At 45.4% G+C, this 20,307-nt stretch overlaps 1 protein-coding gene across 5 annotated transcripts in view; it reads right to left on the bottom strand.

Moving 5' to 3' along the window:
• Window positions 1-20,307, bottom strand: part of GALNT17 (polypeptide N-acetylgalactosaminyltransferase 17) — a 423,891-nt gene that overhangs the window by 116,655 nt on the left and 286,929 nt on the right. The gene's annotated exons all lie outside the window — the stretch shown is intronic.

Here is a 20,307-nt window from a genome sequence, read left to right as displayed (position 1 = left end):
GCCAGATCCTTAACCCACTGAGCAAGGCCAGGGATCCAACCCGCAACCTCATGGTTCCCAGTCAGATTCATTTCTGCTGTGCCAAGACGGGAACTCCACAAGGACTTTTCTAATTCAAGGAGAGAAAAAAAGCACGGGGGTTCCCACTCTGGCTCAGTGGGTTATGAACCAGACTAGGATCCATGAGGATGAGGGTTCGATCCCTGGCTCTCCTCAGTGGGTTAAGGATCCCGCATTGCTGTGGCTGTGGTGTAAGTGGGCAGCTACAGCTCTGATTGGACCTCTAGCCTGGGAACTTCCATATGCTGAAGGTTTGGCCATAAAAAGGGAAGAAGGAGAAGGAAAAAGAGAGGAAGAAGAGGAGGCACTGTTTTCAAATAATAAGACATGTAACATATTATAAAATTATACTAAATAGCTTGTAATAACCTATAATGGAAAAGAATCTGAAAAAAAATATATATGGTATTTATATATATAACTAACACATTTTGCCACACACCTGAAACACAACACTGTAAATCCACTATACTTCAGTCACATAAATAGATAAGTAAATAAATAAACACAGACCTTTCAAAAAAAAAAAGATTTACATAACCATCTTTTCTCATGGTCTTACAGGTGTTTGACTTAGAACCTCATTAAAGACAACTTCCTTCGATCACCTCCTCAACCCACATGGGTCTAAGAGCCCCTGGGATTCTGCTCAGGAATCCAATCGACAAAGAAGCAGGTGCCCAGCAGGCCTGACACGCCTGGCCAGGCAGGCGTGGAGTGTGTGCAGCTTACGGGGATAACACGGACCGTCCCTGCCCTCCCCGAGAAAATGGCACAAGGAGGGCTTCTGCACAGAAGGATCACCACAGGTTGGCAAGGGGCTCCTCTGGATCCAGAACAGCCCGAAGCCCAGAAGAGAGCGGTGTCTCACGCACCGTCACTCACTTCCTGGCTCAGCGAAATAAGCTGCAGTCCGCGATTTCCTTCCAAGGCTGATTAGTTGATAATTAGAGGGAGATGTAACACATGTAATTAAGCAATACTCTACAGGCACGGGACTTGGGCTGCCTTCTTTTCCTAATGAAATCATTCCTTTCTCAAGGTCTCTGCTCTGAGGAAGAAGACAGAAGACACCGATTCTAAGCGCAAAGAGACCACTGGCTCTGCCTCAAAACACTGTCCCTGAAATGTTTTGTCCCAGCCACTTCCAAGTGCATGAATAACAGCCTCTCAAAGGTCACTCCCATGCTCACTTTCAAGGTCTCCCCAGCACCTGCCTGATGGACCCCCAATTCCCGGGCAATGTTCAGAGGCTAAATAGCTGAGATGTGGTCCCTTCCCCCTTTCCAAATTTCTCATCTACAGGCTCCTCTGAGAACCCTCACTCAATGCCAAGGGCATCTGGGCTTCCTCCTTTGTGTTTGGCCCATTCTCTGCTCCTTTGGATTCAAGTCCTTATGGTTTATGGGGTTAACTGCAGCCCCGCTGCCTCCGTGAATCCTCTGACGAGCTCAGCACCGTGGCTCTCCCCTGCTGGAGTCCCTGTTGTCCGTAGCAGTCCTTTGGCAAGTGCATTCTTTTGTTTTCCATTTTTCCTGTGTCTCCCCACCCCCATCTCCAGGTCCCAGGACTGGGGAAAATGGCCATCTGGTCCCTTCCTGACCAGGCATAGTGCCCACAGCCTTTGGTGATGGAAGGGCTGGTACCTGAGTCCATAGTAACGCACACTTCAGCCTTTAATGGATATGATGATTGCACTGTATCCCCGTCCTCCACACATCAAACTGGGTCCAAAAGAGCAGACTAATTCTGTCACTGGGAGCTTTGAGAGGAGGCCAGAGGGAATGAGATACCAAGAACAGCTTTGACTCATGGGAAGCAGCTGGGGAGGAGGTGGGAGCTTGGCAGAGCTAGAACCTGTGAGATCAGGCACGAGGCTGGCCTTTTGTACAGGCCTGGGTTGTGCCTGGCAGCCCTGCTTGGTTCCGAGTTTCCAAGACAAGGCTCCAAATGTTTTCCAGTGGGAGGCCAGAAAATCCAAGTTCAGGGCTGGAGTCAAGTGCAGACCCAGAGGGAGGAGCAGCAGAGTAAAAATCAGAGCCGAAGTGGATTCCCAATGGCTGATCTGGCAGCTATGATTTCAACTGGCTTTTATGGGTCAGGGTTGGGGTACCTCTTTTCACCTGTCAACTGTGAGTGGCCTCTGCTGCCCAGCTTGAAGGGCAGTGGGTTTCAAGCCACTGAATTTGCTCCTTTGTCACCAGTAACATCAGAGGTCAGGTTTACTGAGCGCTTGGTAAGTCCTAGGCACTGTGCTAAGCATTCACATACATGATCCCACCTAAACCTCCCAACAATCTATGGGGTAGAGGCTATTAATAGCCCCAATTTATTTTGTGTGTGTGTGTCTTTTGTCTTTTTAGGGCTGCACCTGTAGCCTATGGAGGTTCCCAGGCTAGGGGTCGAATCAGAGCTACAGCTGCCAGCCTGCACCACAGCCACAGCAACCCCAGATCTGAGCCGCGTCTGCGACCTACACCACAGCTCCCGGCAACGCCAGATCCTTAACTCACTGAGTGAGGCCAGAGATTGAACCTGCAACCTCATGATTCCTAGTCAGATTCGTTTCCACTGCACCATGACGGGAACTCCCTATAGCCCCAATTTAAAGATGAGGAAATTGTGGGAGTTCCCGTCGTGGCGCAGTGGTTAACGAATCTGACTAGGAACCATGAGGTTGCGGGTTCGGTCCCTGCCCTTGCTCAGTGGGTTAAGGATCCGGCGTTGCCGTTAGCTGTGGTGTAGGTTGCAGATGCGGCTCGGATCCCGCATTGCTGTGGCTCTGGCGTAGGCCAGTGGCTACAGCTCCGATTCGACCCCTAGCCTGGGAACCTCCATATGCCGTGGGAGCAGCCCAAAGAAATAGTAAAAAGACAATAAATAAATAAATAAAATAAAAATAAAGATGAGGAAATAGAAGCACAAAGGAAGTAAATAAATCATTTTTCCCAGTCGCAAACCACTGGGAAGTGGTATAGCCAGGACCTGAACCCCAGCTCTCTTGGGCAAGACACTTTGACTCTTCTCCTCGCCTGACCTTTGAGGGGGTCCTTCCTGGCCCCTGCCTCAGAGAGACCCACCTTACTGGGAGTGGTCCACAACGCGGGGATGGGGCCAGTCATTCCTTGTGGCATGTGTTCCTTTAGGCAGATTCTTCCTGCCCCACCTCAGCATTAGCATCTCCCTGATCTCTCAGAATCCAGCCTCTCCTCCCCAGAGAACATGTGTCTTGGCAGCTCCTCTAGCCTGTATCTCTGCTGCTGCAGTTGAGCCCCCTGCCTCCTGTTCTTTTTCTGAAACACTAGCCCTGCTGAGACTTGCAGCCTGTGCTCTGAATCCTGTGTGGTTAGGGGGCTGGAGAGACACAGGTGTTTAGGGGAGTCCAGGGCACTGTGTTCCTCCAGCCTCAGGTCTAATGACATCTGCATGGGGGGGCGTCCCCAAGATCACTCCTGGGTTTGAGCATTCACTAGGAAGATTCACAGGGCACAACATATGGTCATACCCATGGCTATGGTTTCTTACAGCCAAAAGATACGAAGAAGAATCAGCAAAGGAAAAAGGGCACGGAACAAAGTCTGGGAGAAACCAGGCACAAGCTTACGAGAGTCACTCCAGTGGAGTCACAGAGCAATGAGCTGTGACAATGTGAAATGGTGACCACCTGGAAGGCTCATCAGATTCAGTACCTGGGGGCTTACGGGCAAGGTGATCAAAATTCCAGTCTCCCAGAGGGAAAGCAGGCGCTTAGCATAAACCATATTGTCTGTTCACATAATTTAGGTGCAGTAAGTTACTCTTGTCGGATATCCAAGATGGCAGACAAGGGCCAACCTGGAGAGCAGACCTTTTTAAGAATAAAGGGTCAGGCTTGCTATGTTAACTCTTTTCTGCACACAATCCAACACAGACAGTACAACACCCCAGCAGGAACCTTCTTTTCCTTTCCATTTGTGCCAGATTCCACAGGTCCAAAGCTTGCCTATTTCATCAGAGCCTCATGATAGTCTTGTACAGGGTGGGACGTAGTCCCTCCTTGATGAGCAAGTCAAAGGCTTAGAAGATGCTTGTTTCTAAGGCACTGAGGAAACGACTGGGAAGGTAAGACCCGAAAGCCAGCCAGTCTCCTCCCTTCTGATAGAAAAAGGAAGAGACATGGAGCATGGTACAGGGTCAAATCTAGACAACGCTGGCCACAAAGAAAAGGTTGTGCTGTGTTGTCATCTGGGGGCAGAATGAGACAGGAACGTGTCTCTGCCACTCAAGGAAACAAAAAGATGAACAGAACTCCCAGTGTCCATGAACTTTTAACACTTCCATGCTGCTCTCAGTTAAATCAATTTGCAGAATGTTAGCGCCAGAAATGTCCTTAAGAAATCATTGTGTACAGCTTCTTTCTTCATTTGTAAAATAGGGAAGACAATTAGCTTCAGCCCCTGCTGCATATGGCTAATAACCGATTGTTTAGAAAATTCGAGAGAATGGGTAATGAAAGCCATTATGTAAGATGGCTTTTATTGTGCTTTCTTTACCTTTCGAAAATTGCCTTCATTGTCAATGAAAACAGTGATGGTCCTTCCTCCCTCTGTTTGGGTTTCTTTCCTGCTGCAAGCTGACACTGGGATCAAGTTCTAAGTCTGGGACGGAATTTAAGAAAATGGCCAAGATAAAAATAAAACACTTAGCTCTTCTATAGTTTAAAGGCAAGCAAATCTACCCGAATGTGGGTAAGAGGACCTATGAAAGAGTTTTTGAGAAGAGGCTAATGGCCTGTGTACGTCTTGTCTGTTGGTGCCGTGACTGATTCTTTCTGGGTCTCAGTTTTCTCACCCTAGAGTCAAGAGACCAAGAACAGCTATCATTGATGGGTTGCTTTTTCTACAGCGAGTCCAAGGTCATGAGCTTCACCATAGATTTGTGACCCTGATTCTCATGGCAATGCTTTCAGATGAGTAACAGTACCTGCTCCTGAGGGCTGGGAACACTGAAGTTCAGAGACGTTGGGTGCCTTGTTCTAACACAGCAAAGAAAGTGCCAAGCCTGATTTCCCTGACTCTCGGCACGGTGATGTAGGCTGTCTGCAGTCAGAAAATCTACTCTAAACAAAGTCCCAAGGGAACACAAGGAAACCTGTCTGTCTCCTCTTGAGCTCTGGGCATGACAAAAAAAAGGTTCTCTAAAAATTCATAATGATTTCCCCCTAAGGGGAGGATTGGAGATTTTAATTTACATTAGCCGCATAGTCAGGAAACAAACAGCCTAGAAATTTAAATGAAACACAGTGACAATTAGGGGTGACTTGCAGAAACAAATGCAAAACCTCACTGAAGAGGCTCATATTCAACCCAGAGCCAGACAAGCAGAGTACCAACCCAGAAGGTGAACTCATCATCTAAAATTATACCTAAGGAGACAATTCACCATGAGTGAGAGTCAGCAAATACAATAGGATTAGACCCTCTAAGAAGGTGAGATAATAGAACTTTCTTGGAGCTCAGGGCACACCATCCCAGAATACGACACAACATAATATTGATTATTTTGAATTAAAGTTACTCAAGAAACAGGCAGTGCAAGGGGGTGCTCTGACTCTCCTTTCTGTCTCCCCAAAAGCAGGAAATAATCTCTCAAGTGAAAGGTGCATTTCCCTGAAGCTGGAGGGAGAAGGCCACTGTTATAGCCAAAGATAGGGGATTCAGGCTGAGAAATGTATATAAACAAACCTTGTTACTTCTTTAAATTACTTCCCTAAGCCCAAACTCTGCTTAGTTTCTTCACTAATTGGGTACTTCCTTATCTTATAATTGCTCATAAATTTATTTTTTCTCTATTTAAGAAAAGGTATAAAATCTGCTTGCTTTGGCTACTTCTGAGGTCCCATTTCTATGAGACCTACAAGCACAATGAATTAAAATTTGTTTCTTTTTCTCAATTAAAATTATTTTCTCTGAATTAAAATTTATTTCTGTTTGTGTCAATTTTTTTTATTAGTCCAGACACAGAAGTCAAGGCCAGTGCCAGAGGAAATATCCACCCCCCCCCCCGCCCCCACAACAGCTATCAGATAGAGCCCATAAAATAGCAAGGTTCAAAATGATTACAGACATAAAGATAAAAAGGTCAAAAAAAAAAATTAGAAGACCTTATGAAGAATAAACAAGCAGAAGTGAAAAATAACCAAAGAAAACTTCTAGAAATGAAAAAAAAAAAAAGGTGTTTGGACTTTAAAACACAGCAGACAAACAGTAACTTTGTAAATAATAAATCTGTAACAGTCAAGTCAAATAGTAAATTATACATAGTTTAAGAGAGAAACAGAGTGCACAAAGGGATAGATTGATGAAATTAACCTTAGTGCATATAGAGATGGAAAATATGTGAAAGAGATTAAGAGATACGAAAATTGGCTCCTGTCATGCAAACATTAGCCAGCAAGCTACTGGAGTCTGGGCAATTTCTCCCTGTTGCCAACAGCATGGAAATTACTAAATAGTCTATATTCAAATAAAGCTTTATAATTTATAAATATAGCTTTAGAGGTTAATTCCTATAATTCACTTGATCTTAAAAAAAAATCCATGTGATGGAGGTACAGGTATTAAAGCACTCATCTCACAGATGAAGAAACGGAAGCTCAGAAAGACTTGAGGGACTTATACAAAATCACACCGCTCATCAATGATGAAGCTGAAAATCAAAGAGGATCTTCAGAATCCAAGAGCCTTCCCTTTCAATCACATCACTTCTTGATGAATATTTCTCAATGAAAGGGCCCTGAGTCTGTCATGGTTGCTATAACCAAAGACCACAGGCTGGGTAGCTTACAAAAAACAGAAATTTTTTTCCTCACATTTCTAGAGATTGAAGTTGGAAATCAGGGTACCAGTATGGTTGGGTGAGGGCTTCCCCCGGGGTGCAAACGTCTCAGCATCTTCACATAGTAGAAGGTAGGCGAGAGCTCTCAAGCCTTTTTTAGAAGGTCATTAATCTCATTCCTGAGGGCCTTGCCTTCATTACTTAATCACCTCCCCAAGGCCCTACCTCCTAATACCATCACATTGGGCATTAGGATTACAACACAGGCATTTGGGGGCAGAGGGGCACATAATCAGACCATAGCAGATGCCCACTGGGATGATAATAGAGGCAACTTTGCCAAGTTAACTGAGACGCCACAGTGTGAAGTCAACAATCACAGCTTCAGGCTGGAACCACAAGGCAACTTTCCTTCCTTGGCTTTGACAGCGCCCTCTACCTGCTGAGGCAGAACTAGCATGCAGTGGCAGAGGATGAGGGACAAAGAAAGGCTGACTTCCAAAAAGGTGAACTGCTAGCTGCAGCCAGTTCTCAGAATGAACTTCTACCACTCTGGGCTTCATCATTTTGGGTGGAAGGAAGAAAATGCTTCATTTCCTTCCCTATTTTAGGGGAAAATAAACTGGACAGGAACAATGTTAGGGTCAATTTCACAGGCAGGGCACAAGATGAGAAACATACTCTCAACCGTGGGTTGAAACTTGAAGTCGACCACGGGTTACTGCAACTCTCTGACCAAAGGACAAGGAAAAATGAAATTCTTTGGGAGTGTGGGCTCTCCTTTTAAAAGGTCAAGCATTTTCCCCTCTAGAGACACACTGTTCCTTAGAAACCCTCGCACACACCAAACAGGTTTGATTTCTATATTCTGATGTCCCAAATTTCTAAGTTATTGGGATTCAACACACCTGCCAGGTGGGATCTTAAATCTGATGAGGCTCTGGATTCATTAACCTTGGCGGAAGGAGTCTGGGGAAATTTGCTTGCAAAATATCTGCTGCATATTTTAATTCTCAGAAGGGCAAGGAACGTAGAATGCAGATCTATGGATCCTGTGCCAGCTATATCCTTGTCAATTTCAATAACCTTCTCAAGATTATCATTATCTTTTATTAAAGAAGAGCAGCTCCTCCCAGAGTTTAGAGGGCAATCCACAGCAAAGGCAAGGAATGTCCTCTGGATTCCAAGCAAGCTTTGTTCCTCACCTCTCTCAGGCCCTGTATTGCTTTCTGTCTTATAGGACCAACATTCACCTCCATGATCCAATTCTCCTGCGCTAAAGATGTGCCCATGGTTCTAGGCATCAAGAGCACTTAACACCGTATTTTTCATTGAGTAAGCGCTCTATAAATATTTGCTGGGTATCAAATCAATGGATAGGCCTGATTAGAACCCTCTTTCTTTGGCAGCTCTTCTGCTTCAAGAAGTCTTCTCTGAAAAGGGCCACCCTGTGTACTCCTAAGAGAACAGCAGGAATTCAGAAAAAAATGGCACCTGAGTCACTAAGTGGTTACAGTCACAATGTGGTCTTGTTTGCTCTTGTTTCAGATTTGCAGCTTGATCACACTGGGTCCCCAAGAAGAATTCATTGGAAAAATGTTTCCACTTCTATCTCCTTCCATCATCCCGGAATGAAAAGAGTAGGATAGTAGCCACATTACCCATGTGGATGGGGGCCGTGAGTGGGGATGGGAGACTGAAGAATGAATTCCCTCCCTGGACCTCCTGGTAGCAGGACCACAGCAGTTCCTTCAGCTCAACTCTGGGTGGTGGCTTAAAGACTCAAGGGCTGGCAAGGGCAGAGTATGGATTCAATGCGGTTGCCTTAAGAAAGCAAATGGCCCACTGGTGAATGCTGCCTTCGTGGGCAGTTCAAACCTCCAGTTCTGGTCTGTGAATCGTAACACAGTCATGCTCTTATGACTGAACAGAACACGTCTACTTCTAGGAACCTGGCCCAGAAATAAACCTGTGTAATGCAATAGACATTTCAGGCTAATCACTACTGCATTTGTTGGAATAAAAAAAATAGAAATAACCTAACGTCCCTCAAGAGATCCTGATTAAAAAGCCTCCAAGGACAGAAGGACTTCCATCTGTTGTATGTACTGCTGAAAGCCCAGCACCTGGGCTGGGCTCACACACAGAAGGTGCTTAATAACTATTTATTTACCAGATGAACAGTAGGGCATTCAACTGTCAAAGGGATTGAGGAAGAGCTCAATTCTAGCTATGGATACGTGTCCTTGTATATTAAGTAAAAAAAAAAAAAAAAAAAAAAAAAAAAAAAAAAAAAAAAAGAGCAAGTCACGGAATAGGCATGACGCATTAGGAGTTTGGTACCTTGTAGGTACCATCATATAATATTTGTTGGAAGACATTTGTTGAATTTATGTAGAAGATGTCATGTGGGTTTATGAGCCCATGTACCCACACACATTGGCAAAGGCATGAAGCAAAGGGCCTATATACCAACAGCCCAAAGGAAGGGAGCGAGATAAGGGATCTCGGCTTATGTAATTCTCCATGGGCTGAGTTTTTTACAACAAGCATTTTTCTATTTTTGTAATTTAAACATTAAAAAAAAAATCTTCAGCCTCCAAGAAAAATCTCCCCTTGCCCAGCGCAGTAACTTGCAAAAAGGGCAGTCGATAAAGCGCTGCTGGCCCCGGGCTGCTCCTTCCACCCCTCTGATAAGATGTAAGGCGAGGGACGGAGGAGAAATCATTCCGAGGGCTCAGCTCCTGAACTCACAAAAGGAACTGCAGAAACCCTTTATAAAACGAGGGTTAATTTGACAATGGAGAAGCTGTTCCCGTCACTGCATTACCCAAAAAAGGAGGTTGATAAGGGCGATTGATCATTTTATTTCATCACTTCAAGGGACCAGGAAGATCTTTCACAAGCACTGAACTGCTCTCAAGTTTAAAGGCCTTTAAATCAGTTTTATGAGGTTAATTGATGATCTCTTCGGTGCACTTTTGCTCTGCAATCTGCCACGTCCTATCGGATTGACTGGAAGGCTCAACGTGGAGCTCTCATCTCTTCTCCCTGCTGGAAACCGGAAGCCGGGGCGGGGGGTGCAGTTACCCTCCACGTGCCACCAGCCTAAGCGCTGAGAAATAAAAGAGGCCGTTTCATCCTTCATGGAGGAGGAAGGATGAAGCATGACGCTTGAAATAGCATCGGTCAGCTCTGATTTCCAGGGTTTCAAGCAGACTCATAAAAATGTGATTGGGGAAGCTCCCGTCGTGGTGCAGCAGAAAGGAATCCGACTAGGAACCATGAGGTTGTGGGTTTGATCCCTGGTCTCGCTCAGTGGGTTAAGGATCCAGCGTTGCCATGAGCTGTGGCGTAGGTCACAGACTTGGCTCAGATCCAGCGTGGCTGTGGCTGTGGTGTAGGCCGGCGGCTACAGCTCTGATTAGACCCCTAGCCTGGGAACCTCCGTATGCTGCTGGTGCAGCCCTAAAAAGCAAAAATAAATAAATAAACACATAAAATAAATAAGTAAATAAAAATGTGATTGGGGCACAAGGCACATTGAGGCTTTTCTCTTTCTTTTGAAAGAGGCTTAACCACGCTAAGTGTTCTAAGTACAAAATTTAATGGCTGAGCTCCGATCTTCTACTAGTCACTATGTATGTTAGTTTCTGAGGGCTGCCTTGACAAATAATCCAAACTGAGTAGCTTACAATAGAAATTTATTGTCTCAGAAGTCTGCAGGCCCACAGTCTAAAATCAAAACACAGGCAGGCTGCACTCCCTCTGAAGGCTCCAGAGAAGAATCTGTCCTTGACTTCCAGCCTCGGGTGGCCCTAAGAATTCCTTGGCCGGGGGACCACAGAGCTCCCAGTCCAGCCCTTTCCTTTGTGCCTGTGTCTCCTCCTCTTGTGTCTCTTATAAGGACACTTGCTGGGGGACTTAGTGCCAACCTGGATAAGGAAGGAGGGTTTTATCTAGAGATCTTCAACCACCCCCCATCTGCAAAGTTCCTCCCCTCAAACCTTTCCACACAGCTCACAATCTAGGCACTGAGGATACAAAGATACATAAGCCCCAATTCTCCCCCACTGAAGAGTTGATAGCCTATTATGCAGAATCACATATCATCAAATAACTACCATACAGTGTGCTGTGAACTACAAAAAGACAGATGGAAACAACAGTCCTGAAACTGGGAGCCTGATTTAGGAGAAAGCTGTAAAGAGGAAGAAGCAGGCATGTGGGCTGAGCCTTAAAGAAGGACTAAGCCATCGCCAGGCAGTCAGAAAGGGATGAGAATGGACATCCTAGGCAGCAACAAGATCACGGGCGGCTGGAGGCTGGGATGGAAATTTGAACATGATGGTGTGTTCAGAGCACGCAGAGTCACCCAAGGGGACAAGGGTATAGGACCCTTTTATGTGTGTCTTGGGGGAGGTATCAGGAGAAGGGGTTGACCATGGGGGAGGTGGGGGGTCAGGAGGCAATGGCTCTGATCCTTCCAAGCCCACGTCTTGCCAAGCATTTGCCATCACTCACCCTTTCAAGGGCAAACTTTTAGTCACTTGGAACTCTTCTATACCCGTGTGCACCCCTTTATACAAGGGGCTCTTCAAAGCTAAAGGTCTGTCTTCTTTGCTCCCATGTGAGCAATGAACATGGCTGTGCCCAAGGCCTGGGCATCTGTGCCAGGCTGCTCCAGCTGTGCCTGGAGAAAGGGTGAAGCCCAAAGGTAGAAGCTCCTACAAGCAGAGTATTGGGTGTAATCAGGTATAAAATGATGGAAGACAGTATGAGAAAGATAATGTACATCTATATGACCAGGTCACGATGCTGTACAGCAGAAACTGGCACAACACTGTAAATCGACTATAATTAAAAAAAAGAAAAAGAAACCTAGGGGCTCAAGTCTACTAACGATGGCCAGCTCGCTGAGCTATCTCAGGGATAAAAAGAGTTCAGTGAAGAGCAGAAACTAACATGGATAAACAATCTCTCCTGCTCTGAACAGCCATTGTTGCTGGGTCTTTAATCTTTGATAGCTAAATACCCAAATAGACCGATTGTTAGTCAGTTGAGTCATAAAATGAGTTGTTAGGCTGAATTCATTGATTTTTATGACTAAACACGCTCCGATAATGGCCTGGTTGGGGTGTTATATAGACACGGCTTCAGCGTTACTGTACACAGAGTCCAAAATTCCAACTGTTGGAAATTAAATGCATTTATTCCTACAAATTAAATTGCCTTGGGGAAATTGGCCTCAGGTGCAGAAATACTTAATGTTTATCAACTCATATTCCAATTGCTAAGTAACCCCTGGTCGGGTCTTGACACTTGGACCAGAAATGATATCTGTCTTCTTAATAAGCAGATAAAAGGAAATCACGACCACACAACCACAGATTTCATATCTATCACTTTTCCTAACACAGATGCCTGATTCAAACTCTGGAGACAAAACAGCACAGTCATCACTAGGCCATACGTTGGAAGGAAGCATCGCAAAGTGCGATGACTTGTTTGTACAATCATCTGTTGATACCAGAACTCAACTGTCCCCCAAAAGAATTTTTATGTGTTTTGACTTCACACAGGTAAAAAGGCCTAGGAATTACAGGAAATGCGCTAAACTATAGTGTGAAAAGATACATGCACTCCTATGTTCTTACAGCATTATTTACAACAACCAAGAAAGACATGGAAACCACCGAACTGTCCATCAACAGGAATGGATAAAGAATATGTGGTACATATATGCAATGGAATACTACTCAGCCATAACAAAGAAAGAAATAATGCCATTTGCAGCAACACGGATGGACCTAAAGTTTATCATACGAAGCGAGGTAGGTGAGAATGCGAAGCACCATGTGATAATCACTTATATGTGGAATCTAAAATATGACACGAATGAACCTATCTCTGAAATATAAACACAGACAAAAATCTCACAGACATAGAGGACAGATTTATGGTTGCCCAGGGAGAGGGAGTTTGGCAAGGGGAAGATCGGGAGTTTGGGATTAGCAGACACAAACCAGTATACACAGGATGGATAAACAAGAAGATCCTACTGCAGAGCACAGGGAACTATAGTCAATACCCTGTGATAAACCATAATGGAAAAGAATATGAAAAAGAATATATATGCCTAATTTTGACAAAAGGAAATGTACTAGATTCTACTCAACCACTCTTCTTTTTCCTACAGATCTGATCCGGTGTCCTCATCTGCCAGGGAGCATGAACCAGGTAACACTTCAGAACAAAGAGACAGGACAGTAAGAATAGCATAAGCTGGACTCAGAGGGCAGTTAGCATCTGACTGGCATTCCCATATGTCACTTTCTTATCATGTGGTAAGATCAATGAAAATATAGGAGAAAATAAAAATTCATAATCATTCTGAAGTTTGGATTCTACTGCCAGAATCTGGCCAAAATAGCTTCTAGGTCAGTGGGGCTGAATGGAGAAACACAATTCTGGCCTCTCTCTTGAAACACAACATTCTTGCCTTCTTAAAGGATGATAAGAAAGCTATATGATACTTCTTCAACATCTTCCCACTGGCCCAAATGCTCAGGGGTAGAGAGAGAAAGAGAGAGAGAGAAAAAAAAAAAGTGGGCAGCTTGGTGGCTCAGGTCACTTCTGTGGTATGGGTTCGATCCCTGGCATGGGAACTCCCACATGCCATGGGTGCAGCCAAAACAACAACAACACACAGGCAGTTTAGCTCTTACTATTCTAGGGGACAAGATACAGGGTTGGGCCATTCTCCCTTAGGTGACTACAACTCCTAGAATAACAACAGCCTGGAAAGAAGGCCCAAGGGAACATGATGTGTCATGTCCAGAAATGCAGTTCTCCCAAGTAAGCAGAGAAGGGAGAAGGTAGCACTGAGACAGAGAGACTCAATACGCAAAATACATGCAAAGACCCCCCACCCCCCAAAAAAAACACGCAAAAGCAAATGTACAAAGCCTTAGAGACCCCTGGGACAAGATGAAGAGAAGATGCCACTTCAGCCCTGCAGAGGCTCATGAATGAAGCTTCCAGACACACACTTGGGGCCCACATGCATCCTTCAGCCCCTGGCTATAAGGATGGAGAACGGGCACTGATGCCAACTTAAGCCTAAGATGCCCAGCGTGTCTCCTGAGGATGAGAGGCAGTGGGGGAACACTGCAGTGCAAGGGAATGCCTTCCTGAAGTCTGCAAGAAAGAGGGTCGCTCTGCAATTATCGGCTACAGGAACTGGAAACTGAAATAGACAAGTCAGTCGCCATCCACTGCATTTGTCTCCTGATCTTCCCTAATCTATCTGCTAAGACATTACACTTAGTATTTACTGTATGGCCTCTGGCAGGGAGGATGGACGCACATTTGTTCCCCGACAGGTGAATACATTCACGAGCTAGTCACTCATACGGCTGACTCCCGTTGGTCCCTGTCTCAACTCCTTAGTTTTGCTTCCATGGGAGGACTTTTAACTTACAGGCTGAAGATAAGTGCCCTGAGGCAATTCAAATTTGTATTAAGAAATCTATGTCTAAATGTTTGGTCTGAGTGGTGGGCAAAAGAGAAACTCAAGCATCAACCACTCTGATCCTGGCCATGGGGCTGTGGGTGGAAGTGAGGTGCATATTCAGTCCAGACCCTCCCTGGAGATGAAGAGCTTGGCCAAAAGGAGGAGACACAGAGGCCCTATGCAGGCAATGGGGCTTTTACTGGAATAAGCACAGAACCTGTAAACTGGTGGAGTAAGAGGCTACTCTTTTTCTTTTCTTTTTTCTTTTTAAATGATTTTTATTTTTGCCAAAAGCTACTTCTTGTCCATGTACTTTTTGTTCCTTTTTTCCTCCCCACATGGGAGCAGCAAGTGTGGGAGGGTTCTGGACAGGAGTGGACCCGGGGAAAAGGCAACAAGCAGGTTCCTCTGGGTTGCTCTGCATGAGAGAGGCCCCAAGGCTGATCAGAGAGGAGACCAATTAGCAAAACAGGAATGAAATCTCCGTGAAAAGGGCTGGAAGCCCCCTGGTGCATTTGTACCTCTGCCCAGAGCCCAGCTGAGGGGAATGTGGAATTGACAATCAGTCCAGATATAGCTCTTTAGATCCAAAACATCTCAGGAGATGTGGTCTGATCTGTGCGACTGAGCCCGGACAGTGATGACTGATGACGTGATTCCTGTAGTTAGACACTTGCGAGTTTCAGAGCGTGCTAATCAAGACACTCCCTCCAGGTGACCTGTCCAGCCTCCCTCAGCGCCAAGCCCACCTTCTCAACCCTGCATTCTGATAGCGGGGCAGAAGTCCCCAAATGACATTTTCCAGATCCCTTTGCCTGATTATATTCTGATTAGATTGTTGATTAGTTTCTGATTAGATTAGGTTATACAGATTCTACCTGCCATAAAATTAGATGTCTGCCAATGGGAGGCACTGGCAGGAGGCTGAGAATAGGACTCCTTCCCTGTTTTCCACTTGGATCTACATCTCTCAAAAGCCAAGGAAGGAGTTCCCTTCATGGCCCACAGGTTAATGAACCCGACTAGGATCCATGAGGATGCAGGTTTGATCCCTGGCCTCGTTCAGTGGGTTAAGGAACCAGTGTTGCCGTGAGCTGTGGTATAGGTCACAGACACAGCTTGAATCCCATGTGGCTGTGGCTGTGGCTGTGGCTGAGGCTCTGCCTGGCAGCTATAGCTCCTATTTGACTCCTAGCCTGGGAATTTCCATATGCTGAGGCTGCAGCCCTAAAAAGCCAAAAAGAAAAAAAAAAAAAAAAAAAAAGAAGGAAGACGAGAGTTCTAAACTCCACGGAACTGCAGAGTTCCTGGTACCACCTGCATTGGACCCCAGGTGAACTGAGCACTGCTCTTAATTCCCCCTCTGTTTGAAATACCTGGCTTGGCTACCATGTTCCTGACTAGACCCTGACTGATCCCACTACCTTTAGGAAACATCCTAGAATTCTGTGAAGCTCAAACGTGTTAATGCATGGAAATTACTTAGATGAGTACCTGGCATCTGGTAAATCTGAAAAGCCCCAGGGTCAAGTCATACACAAGTGGCTATTGTTACTACTATGCCTACATCTGCTATTGCTATTCAATGATCTTTTATCTTTACACTATCCAATAGTAGCCACTAGTCCCCTGGAGCAACTGCAATTTTAATATAAAGTCATGAGACCAAAACAAAACGAAGAACTCAGTAACTCAGCGGCACTGGTTCTAAGCACTCATGTGACTACCATATTGGGCAGTGCAGATAGGGACTCTGCCAGCATCACAGAAAGCTCTGTTTGGGCAGTGCTTATCTAGATCACTGCACGCCTAGGAATCAACTGGAGAGCTTGTTAAAAATAAATTTCCTGTGCTCCTCCAAAAGATGCTGATGTGTAGGGTTTGTGTAATCAGGGTTGATAACAGGGTCCCCTTAATAAAGCCCATGTGGATTTTCCCCAACTACACATTAAGAGTAACTCAGGGAGTTCCCGCTGTGGTGCAATGGGTTAACGCAGCACCTCAGGTAGCTGCAGAGGCCAGGGGTGGGTCCCTGGGCTTGGTGCAGTGGGTTAAGGATCCAGAATTGCTGCAGCTCTGGCACAGGTCACAGCTGTGGCTCAGTTTTGATCCCTGGTCTGGGAACTTCCATATGCTATGCGTGCAACCATAAAAAAAAAAGAAAAAAAAAGAAATGAAGTCGGGAATGGGGGATGGGGTATTTATCTTTTAATATTCTTTCTAAAATGTCTTTCAGAGAAGTGTGTGTGTCTGTGTGTGTGTTGTACAGACAAACACACTGTTCTCTCATGATTAACCAGAATAACAGAAATCAAAATTTCAGAGATGACTCTAACTTATAACAAAACCTCCGTCAACCCAGATGATCAGAAGCATAAGAACTGGGCTGAAAGGACAGCAGGGATCCTGTGGCCACTTTCTCAGCAGAAGCCTGTCATTACATGACAGCTGACCAGGTCAGGAGAAAGGATGAGCGGCCAAACTTTGTCCAAGTCACCAACCAATTATCGGCTCCAGCTCACCTTTCTAATCACAAAGCTCATCGTTTAGCAAAGGCTTCTATTTCGATGATCACAATTAATCTTTATTTTTAAACAAAAAGCATGTTTACATTCTATTGGTATTTATATTTCAGAAGCTTTCTGTAGAAAAAGCCCGGGAGTCTAACTTAAACAACACTTGGGTAACAGTGAATTCTTGATTGCGTAATTAGCTTTGCAAATGCTAAAGTCAACATGACTAAAATTCACGGATTATTAATTACCTAGCTGCGCTGTAACACATGCCCTCAACCTTCCTGCATACAAAGGAGACGTGCACGGCATACGGAATCTCATACTGAGTCAACAGACCGCTCAATCCCTTATGCAAAGAACCAAGTCATAAATGTTCCGGGAGCTCGGAGTTGGGAGACAGTGTCTCTCGTAATGAGCTTGTACACATCTCCCCAGCTCCCAACAAGAGCTGGGGAGTCCATCCCACAACCTTTGCCCGGACTGCTGGGTGGGCCATTTCAATCACTGAAACTTCATATTTCCATTTTACATGTAATTGTATGTTTTACTTTACATGCAATCTTTTGTACACATTTATTCTTCTGTCATATGGTTTAAGGCTCATATATCTGTGCTTTTGCTGTAAGTCTCTCACGTTTTTTCTGCTAACAGGTTCATCCATCTAACCTCCCATCCAGCCAAACTATTTGTTCAGGGTGTGAGTGAAAGCCACCAATTGGTACCTAAATTCACTAGGATTTCTTTCTTTCTTTTTTTTTTTTTTGTCTTTTTGCCTTTTCTTGGGCCGCTCCCGCGGCATATGGAGGTTCCCAGGCTAGGGGTCCAATCGGAGCTGTAGCTGCCAGCCTATGCCAGAGCCACAGCAACACGGGATCCGAGCTGCGTCTGCAACCTACACCACAGCTCACGGCAACGCCGGATCATTAACCCACTGAGCAAGGGCAGGGACCGAACCCGCAACCTCATGGTTCCTAGTCAGATTCGTTAACCACTGCGCCACGACGGGAACTCCCATAAATTCACTAGGATTTCTAATCTCCCCCCTGAACATATCAGAGCTACAAAGGGAGGCAGACTCTATTCATCGAGCATCGTTGTTCATCTTCTCCCTGCTCTGGCCATGCTTCCTGGCTACCACCTCTCTCACTGACAATTATGATTATGATTATGATTTTGTCTTTTTAAGGCTGCACTCACCGCATATGGAGGTTCCCATGCTAGGGATCCAACCGGAGCTGTAGCCACCGGCCGATGCCACAGCCACAGCAACGCGGGATCCAAGCTGTGTCTGTGACCTACACCACAGCTCACGGCAAGACCAGATCCTTAACCCACTGAGTGAGGCCAGGGATCGAACTGGCTTCCTCATGGATACTAGTCAGATTCGTTTCCACTGAGCCATGATGGGAATACCCTCACTGACCGCTCTCTTGATCACATGACTTGCTTGGGCTGATGGCACAGGAATGGAGGCGAGAGTGCTGTATTCCACCAAGGTCTTCAAGTGCCCTTGTGTGGTCTGGCTCTGATTGCTCCTGACCCCTCCTCAAGAACAGCATGTACGACACAGGTCGGACCCTTCAGCTGGATCCCTGAAGGAGAAGAGAGATGCCTGAACGGAGTCCCCAGTCAACCCACAGACAGGAGAAGAGTTATGGGGTGGCCTGTAGAAGACATGCAACATGAGCAAGAGTGACTTTTTGTTGGTGAGGCCATCAAGATTTGGGGTGACTGGTTATGTTGCTCATGACATGTAAACAAGCAACAGTGACCTTTTGTTGGTGAGGCCACCACCAAGATCTGGGGTCACAGCACGAGCACTCTTCCTGACTTGTTTGTTGCGGATGCACAAGGACAAGACCAGCCACTGGCCACCTCTGATGAGACAGCCCCAGCTGGGATCAGCTCACAGGACCTCATGCCTGCTATAAGGTCAAAGACACACACACGTGTGTTACTCCTGCCTCAAACCTTCTGGCCAGGAAAACAGAAGTATGTGAAACAGAAAGAATTCCCAGACAATGAGGTGATAAGCAAAACTGCAACAATGAAATCCAAGGTCGCTCCATAATCCCGTATCCCAGATGCCAAGAAGTTTCAGCCCTTGGTCTTGTTATGAGTCATTTTCGGGCTCTCTGCCTAGTGTATGTCTCCCCAGCAGAGACCCTTGGGTTTGGCACACCAGCCTTGATTCCTTGCTCCCCGCCCCCCCAAAATGGAAGGGAATTTTGGTAAAAACAACAACAACAACAACAAAACACAACCTTGGTTCAACAGTCACACTTCAAAAGTGGGGAAAAGATGAATAACAGAAGGGGGAATGGAGACAGGGAGTGGGGGGGTGGCGTATGTGCACATGTATGCACATATTTAAGGAGAAAATAAAGGTCTCTTCTGATGAAATGCCAAGTTCTTTGTCTCGCTTTTTTACTATAGACATTTTAAGATTTTGCTGTATTTGAAGATGTGCTACAGATGGCAAATATTTATTAACAAACCAGCTATACAATGAGCACAGCCAGAAAAGACAGTTAAAAGTTGACACAAGCCTTGAAGTCAAGAGTAAAGGGAGGCTTCAATGTCAGCCCGTGGAGAACAGGATAATAATCGGACCAGAATTGAAGGAAAAATGGATCGCCACATCGCTGTGGCTTTGAAATCTCCAGCCTAAGAGCTCTTTCAATTACATTCCAGGAAATCTAATGACATTCACGAAGGACTGATCTCACATAATCAGGGGTAAAACAGTAGTTCTCCACACTTACACGGTGGCATTCGATGATGACTTGGTTCTAATTTTTCTCTTCTCTGGATTTGTATTGCTTAATGACCTGGATAATGGCTTTCCTGTGCGATTTTTTTTTTTTAATAGATATACATCACACTGAACTATCTCTAGGCTTTCCTTTTCTTTTAATATCTTTCTGAAGGGATGTTTTCACGTATACTGAATTAATTTCATTCATTCCAAGTTTATTGAAGATCTCCATCAATAATCACAATTATGACAACGACAATGGCTGGCATGCCTTTCATGAGCAATACACTCTGCTAGATACAGGCTGGGCGTGCACGCACGCGCACACACACACACGCCAGGGTCAGATTCTAGCTTTTAAAATTCTAAGGAAAGGATCTCACAGAACTCAGAGACAGATGGAAGTGATAGGGATATGAAATTTAATAACTAATAAAGCAAAGAAAATGATCACTGCCATAAAAGGGAGGTGCAGATGGAGGGGCCGTGACGAGATGGTATCAAGTTTGGAGATGAAGGTGGGCTTCACGGAGGTGGTGGCACTGGCAGGGCTGAGCTTGCTTCTGGGCATTGGTAGAGGAGGAGGGAGTTTTAAGCAGATGTAACCTTGTCTGTAAACCCACTGAAGCAGGGTAGCAGCA

The sequence above is a fragment of the Sus scrofa genome, chromosome 3 (genome assembly GCF_054392235.1).
Source record: "Sus scrofa isolate SSC_HxYL_T2T_F1_AM1 chromosome 3, Sscrofa_HxYL_maternal_Yorkshire_Landrace_v2.0, whole genome shotgun sequence".
NCBI classification, from domain to species: Eukaryota; Metazoa; Chordata; class Mammalia; order Artiodactyla; family Suidae; genus Sus; species Sus scrofa.
This window is presented reverse-complemented; position numbering and strand designations above follow the sequence as displayed.